The sequence below is a fragment of the Podarcis erhardii genome (assembly GCF_964252035.2).
Source record: "Podarcis erhardii genome assembly, chromosome: 11".
Classification (NCBI taxonomy): domain Eukaryota; kingdom Metazoa; phylum Chordata; class Lepidosauria; order Squamata; family Lacertidae; genus Podarcis; species Podarcis erhardii.
Window position 1 is genome coordinate 14,547,736 of NC_138501.1, and position 7,585 is coordinate 14,555,320.

Below are 7,585 nucleotides of genomic sequence, written 5' to 3' on the forward strand. Positions count from 1 at the left end.
TATATATTACCTGAGCAGAGGGGGGCAGCAGGGGCCGTTGCCCCATGCACACATCCTGTGATTTGGATGTTGTTGTAGTTGTTGGATATTCTCTCTGTGTGCGTTAGAATCATTTGTTCCAGAAACAAAGAAGAACAGAGAAGTTTCAAGAAGCAGCAGAAGGCTGAGGTTGTTTTGTCTATGCAAGGACGTTTTCTGTGGGAACTGTTCTTTGGACATGTGCAGTGTGACAGGAAGTACTGGTAACAAGGGTTCTGTGTAACTTGTTGTAACTTGTTGTGAGTCTCTTGCTTGCGTCTTGTGGTGAGAGAGCGCCTTGGAGCCTTGTTGAACTCTAAGCATGCCGTGACCAGCATGGTGTGGTGGTTAAGAGCAGTGAACTCGTAATCTGGTGAACTGGGTTCGCGTCTGCGCTCCTCCAGATGCAGCTGCTGGGTGACCTTGGGCCAGTCACACTTCTTTGAAGTCTCTCAGCCCCACTCACCTCACAGAGTGTTTGTTGTGGGGGAAGAAGGGAAAGGAGATTGTTAGCCGCTTTGAGACTCCTTAGGGTAGTGATAAAGCAGGATATCAAGTCCAATCTCCTCCTCTTCTTCTTCTTCTTCTTCTTCTTCTTCTTCTTCTTCTTCTTCACCACGGCCATGGTGAATGTCTGTATATATTTGCTACCAATATGCTTTTACGCCTCTTCACTTGACTGAATCTTTATGGCATCCATGAGTGTTTATTGCTGACTGTGTGTACCTTCAACCCCGAAGATGCTTCCAAGGAAGGAGCTGCGTTGAGATGCAACTCTGCTGAGTATGGATACTGGCATACAAGCTCAGTGAAAGTTACCCAATCCTTCTAAATCATCCATCAGAGGTTGAAAGATTGATCCAACAGTAGTCCCATCCTGCCAGCCATGGCAGAGCTCAGTGGAGGGAGAAGTCAGGCAACCAGCCGAGTCTCAGATGAGTACTTGCCTGGAAGCAGAGTCCACATGCAAGGTTCAGTCCAGTCCTAAGGTTAGGAGTATCTCAGTTCACATAGTCAGACAATCCGGGGGTCAAGTAAGCCAAGGGTCCAAGGTCACGAGAAGCAAGAAGCAGCAAGGTCTGGCCAGGAACAACGAATGTTGTTTCCAGCGACTGACTGAGGCTGGAAACCCTGCTTGAGAAACCTGGAGCCAGCTGGTTCACATCAGGAGCAAGAAGGCTGATCGGCAGCAAGTGGAGTCACTTCGCCTTCTGCTCCTTCAGGCTGCTGCTCAGGTGGTGAAGCTGACTCCTGGCCCATGACAGATGTATGTGCTCAGTGAAGAGGTTAAGCTCACCACAGCAAACAGCCATTTAGCAGTGTTGCCTCTGTTAGGTCAACACCAACATATACACACTTTTTACAGATGTTACAAGTAGTCTTCTCTCTCTGAGCCCAGAGAGGGTTCTTTGCATCAAATTCCTTGCTGTGCTGAAGTCCGCAGCCAAGTCCTTAATTCAGTTGCTTGCAAAGTCCTGAAACTGACAGAATTCTCTGAGTTCTGAAGTTCGGCTGTTTTCCAACTTCTTCCTCAGACGGTATCTCTTCAAAAAGTCTTCACTCGAATCCACAGTTCCAACATGTAGCCACAGTTCCTGCAATCCCCTACCAGGACCCACAAGGTATGCTGTAACCTGAGCCCTTTTATGCAGTTACTTGCCAAATCTGTCTTATAACATAGATAACAAATGCCTGTAGGTGCCTTGTAGGGCATGTGCAATCTCTGCACATTGAAAACTAACCCATTCACTGCATTACTTAACAGTGGACTGCCAAGGAAGAGGCAGATCCGACTTCCAAGGAGCATGCCACAGCTATTGCTGTGCATTCCCTGGAGTCTGAATCTGCTGTCCTTGTGGATTCTGATGTCTCATGCTTGGGTCAAGCCTGATTGTACCAAATACTGCAGTTCCACTAGCACAGCAGACTTCAACTTGCGCAAAGGAGATTTCCCCTCCTCTTACCTGCAGCCGTCTGAGCACCCTCAAAATCTGCTGCAGAGGCAACTTCTTGGAGCATGTGGGAAGAGGTAGGGGAAATTACGTTAGTGGAACTATGCTCACACATCATTGGCTACAACCCTTGGTCAATTTGTTCTTAGGATTTGAATGCTAGAGCTTGGATCATGTGCCACAACATTCAGTAAACTGATTTTATTGCTTGGATTTATAAGGGAAAATCTTTATAGGCCACATGCTCTACCTCTGACATTTTAGAAAGCATGGGTTTAAAAATATATAACTTAACCTCATGCTGAATTCTGCCTTCTTTATAACCATGACTTCTGAAATCAGGCAGGTTGCAAGGCAAGGGTGACTATCCTGTTGTGGCCTTCCAAATGCGGACTCAAGCTCCCATCAGTTCCAGCCCGCAGGGTGAACAGTCAGGGATGATGGGAGTTGTAGTCCAACAACACCTGAAGATCCACTGATTAACCAATCACCGTTGTAAGGGGCGTGTGTCAATGAAAATTTGGCAAAATCAAAAACTTCCTTTAAAAATCAACCTTGTTCATGTCTACTCATAAGTAAGCCCCATGGAGTTTGGTGAGACTTATTTACAGGTAATGTATATACCTGGTGGGTAAGGTATGTAGCAGGCATAGGCAAACTTGGCCCTCCAGATGTTTTGGGGCTACAACTCCCATCATCCCTGACCACTGGTCCTGTTAGCTAGAGATGATGGGAGCTGTAGTCCCAAAACATCTGGAGGGCTGAGTTTGCCTATGCCTGATATATAGGGATGCGGGTGGTGCTGTTGTCTAAACCCCTGAGCCTCTTGGGCTTACCAATCAGAAGGTCAGCGGTTCGAATCCCCGCAACAGGGTGAGCTCCTGTTGATCTGTCCCAGTTCCTGCCAGCCTAGCAGTTCGAAAGCACACCAGTGCAAGTAGATAAATAGGTACTGCTGCGGCAGGAAGGTAACTGGCGTTTCCATGCACTCTTGCTTCCATCATGGTGTTCCATTGTGCCAGAAGCGGTTTAGTCCTGCTGGCCACCTGACCCGGAAACCTGTCTGCGGACAAACGCCGGCTCCCTCGGCCTGAAAGCGAGATGAGCGCCACAACTCCATAGTCGCCTTTGACTGGACTTAACTGTCCAGGGGTCCTTTACCTTTTTACCTATATAGGCTTGCAACTTTATAGAACAATCTTAGACCCTGGCTGGGAGCAGTGGGGCAGAGCAGAGCAGAGGATCAATTCTGACATCTAAAGACCTGCAAGCTGGCACTGGCAACGGAGGAAGTTGGTGTGCATTGTCATTTTTGACTACATGAGTTCCAGGTTGGAATCCCTCTATGGGAACTGCCCTGGCCTAGGATCGAGCGGATCCTGCTCTGTCACTGTAAAACCTAGTTTTGGGGAGCCCATGCTGGATTCCGCTGTGGGAAATACCAAGCTAACTCTGTAAAGTCTAACCTATTGCTGTATGCCCAACCTATCTGGAGGTAGTGCAAAGTGTGAGCTGCAACAGGAAGCCATTTCCCGGAGGAGCAGGACTGCATATATTTGCATGCTCACTATCAAGCACAAAATCTGTTGCCTTCGGCTTAAAGTACAGCATTAAAAAAGCAGTTATTAAGGAGAAAAGTTGTGAAATGGCTGTTCAGAAACGATATATCTGAATAGGGTTTCCTTACACCTGGTGGGAGTTGTGGAGGGGTATATACAACTTTTAGTCATTTCTGAGTACCCTTGAGGGAGCATCTCCACCCCCATAATTCAGCCCAGACACTGAGGTCCAGCTCTGAGGGCCTTCTGGTGGTTCCCTCCCTGTGAGAAGTGAGGTTACAGTGAACCAGGCAGGGGGCCTTTTGGTAGTGGCACCCACCCTGTGGAACGCGCTCCCATCAGATTTCAAGGAAATAAACAACTATCTGACTTTTAGAAGACACCTGAAGGCAGCCCTGTATAGGGAAGTTTTTAATGTTTGACGTTTTATCATGTTTTTAATATTCTGTTGGAAGCAGCCCAGAGGGGCTGAGGAAACAAATAATAATTTGTTATTGTTTTTATTATTATTGACATAATATACTGGCCATAAATCTCTCCCTTCCTTTATTTATAAAGTATTATATTTATATCACACCTTTCCTGGCTTAAGTCTCGCAGGTCCTAGTTTGACACTCTATATTATACTTTATAGTCCAGGGTGGGATGTTCTACAGCTTTTCTTCATGCTTGTCTTAGCCTTGGGATGTCAATGATTTTTTTTTTTTAAGGAACTTTTTTTTTAAAAAAAAATACTGAAACCTGAAAATCCTAATTAAAAAAAGAAATAAAATATTGCTCCATCACCCAAACCTTTATATTCTGTCTGCAATAACTTAAGACAAGACACAATTCATGCGAAGCTGATGCAATTTCTTATCTATGTAAGCAAGCTTTAATTAAGCCCACTATTAATAGTCAGTGCACTTTAAAAGTTATACATCTCTGAGAAGAGCATGCAAATGTTGGCACGTATTCCATGGCTCATTAAGACCCATCCTCCCTTAATTAAAATGAAATATTAAGCCGGAAAAAATGTGATTGCCACATCTTTGCATCTTTCGTTGGTCACAGTATGTCAAAGTTTCAATCCCATGCATGTTTAGCTGGGAAGAAATCCTGCTGAAGGAAGTGGAGCTTACTTCTGAGTAAACAGACATACAGTCCGGTGGCATGCCAAACTTTCAAATAGAAGAGGTCTCCAAAGGGCAATATTTATCCTTTCTGACAGCCATGCGAAGATAGCAAAATTGCCTTGAGATAACATTTCACATGGTCCGTGGCCATGTTGCATCTAGTTGAAGAAAAGCCATGTTAGGTTCTTAAGTTCAGACATTACAATTATTAATATTTGAAATAGTTTATAATATTTATGTAGTCTTATTATCATCGGAAGACCTTCCATCAAGGATGCTTCCCAGCCAAGGAATGCACATAGCAGAGAGTTAACTCTCTATTGTCAAAGATAACGCAGTCGCTTCTGCAGCTCTGAAGACCTACACACCCTAATCTAGGCATCTATTCTGTGTTCAGCATGTCAACATGCAGAGGGCCGTAAGGCCACGTGGCTAGCCCCAGTTGGGCTGTCTCTTTTCAGCCGTCTCCAGCGAGACAGAGTCTCTTAGCTCTCTCTTTTCCTGTTCTTCTTCACTTTGCTGTTCACCACCCAGTTCTTCCCAGCTTCTGCCTTCTGTACGATGTCCCTCTGCAAACCACTGTTCCAGATCTATACTGCTCCACTGCTCCTGGGCAGCTTCAGGATCCTGGTCAGGAGCAGGGGGGGAGGGGGAGGCTCCCACCATTCCTCATCAGAGCAGTACTCCTCAGCCTGGTCTCTGAGAGTAGTGCATTTAATGTCATCTAGTCTTCCTGCAAACAGATTGAGATGAACGCTCAGTGAACAGGTCGTCGAGAAGCATCCTTCAACTGTGTGCTTGCAGAAGATTAGGTGGGCACTAGGCAAGCTGTTTCTTCCTGCCAAACATTGCAAGGAAAGAAGGAACCTTCACCAATAATAATAAGCCAGTGTAGACGTGAATGCCACTCTATAGAGTCAGATGTAATTACTGACGGGAGCGGGCAGGTTTGATGCAGATGAAACTTCATTTGCAGTCGTGCTCTTATACTTTTTGCTTAATTAAATGTGCCCTTTATTTATTTAGTCATTATTTGTCCATAAATGTCTCTCTCCGAAATATAAAAATCACCCAGCCGAGATTGTGCTTTACAGTCGTAATATGCAGTAAGGAATGTCTGCATGTGTCCTAAAGAATTGGTTGCCAAGTCCCTGCTGTATTATTCAGAAGGCTTTGCAATTTGTAGTCACATTCCAGCTGTGCTTCACATTATTCCGAAGAGCCTGGTGTTTGCCAACATTTCCTTTCCAGTTTATGGATTGGCCTGGCGTGTTATGTTCTCTTCTGTGACTGCCGTTTGCTCCATTGCAGCACAGATACACCCAGGACACCACAAAGAAATCTGTTGACATCAAGAGCCAAGCACCTGTTACTAGTGATGGAGAAACTGCATTGCATGAATAAGGTCCCATTTTCAATCTCCAGCAGCTCTAAGGAGGGGTGGGAAAGATTCTGAAACCCTTGCCTGTCAGTGTAGACAAGATGAGTTAGAGAGATCTATGCTCTGACTCTGCATAAAGGCAGTTTCCTCTGTTTTGTATGCCAGAAGTCAAGTTTTACATCTCTCCTTTTCACTCAGTCTTTGTATAACTAGTGAAGAATCTTAATGTCGGAAGTGGCTCCACTTGCCCTCTCATCTAGCCCCCGACTCTTTAGTCAGGACAGTAAATCACGTCTGACACTGGGAACCAGTGGCGTAGCATGGGTTGACTCTGCCCGGGGCTGCTCAGATAGGGGTGGGAGGGAGGGAAATGGATGGAACACACATGCACATGCAACTGCCTAATGGCATCCACATCACCCAGGAGATCACTGACGTAGAGATGAGAAAGAAGAGTTGTTCCGTTGTCAGGAGAGGTCACTTCCTGGTTTGCATGGAAAGGCTGTTTCAATGGAGCCCAGCAACAGAATTGCACAGCTGTATTGAGGCATGCTGGTGGCGCTGTGGGTTAAACTACAGAGCCTAGGACTTGCCGATCAGAAGGTCGGCGGTTCGAATCCCCGCGACAGGGTGAGCTCCCGTTGCTCGGTCCCTGCTCCTGCCCACCTAGCCGTTTGAAAGCACGTCAAAGTGCAAGTAGATAAATAGGTACCACTCTAGCGGGAAGGTAAACGGCGTTTCCGTGCGCTGCTCTGGTTCGCCAGAAGCGGCTTAGTCATGCTGGCCACATGACCCGGAAGCTGTACACCGGCTCCCTCAGCCAATAAAGCGAAATGAGTGCCGCAACCCCAGAGTCGGCCACGACTGGACCTTAATGGTCAGGGGTCCCTTTACCTTTACCTATTGAGGTAATTTTGTTCTCCCTAACAATTTTGCGTCTGGGGCAACCACCCCTGTGGCCTCCACCACACTATGGCACTTATGGCAACTTCCAGATAACCTGTTTATTGAGTATTCATCCTGAATCGTCCGGGGCGGGGGGGGGGGAAGGGTGGACCCTCTGCAGACTATGAGCCTTCACTCTGATTTGTTTGCAGGGATGCTAGACAATGTCACATCAAAGCAGACGTCATTCCATGCTTTCCGTCATCACTTTTCTCTTCGCAAAAACACCAGTCTTTAGATGGACTGGATGCATTGCACAAGAGCTCCAGATCAGCAATAACTGGACATACCAGCTATCTTATCTTGAAGAACAAAGACGGTGACAAGAGCAAGTGAGGAGGTTAGGCTGGGATTGAGTTCCAGTCCAACAACATTGACCACATTCTTCCTGCCTACTCAAGTCATGCCTCCATATCTCCACAGCGTTCTGACTTTGCTTTCGAAGCCATAAATATGAGAGCAGGCAGATGGAACAAAACAGTCCTATGCAATGACATAAACAGAAGGTATTGATAAGGCTGTGAGGAGGCTGCTGCCACCATATTGCTCTTCACTATGAGAATCCCTGCTGGAGGAAAATGACATACACTTACACTAGAATAAAGTAGCATTTGG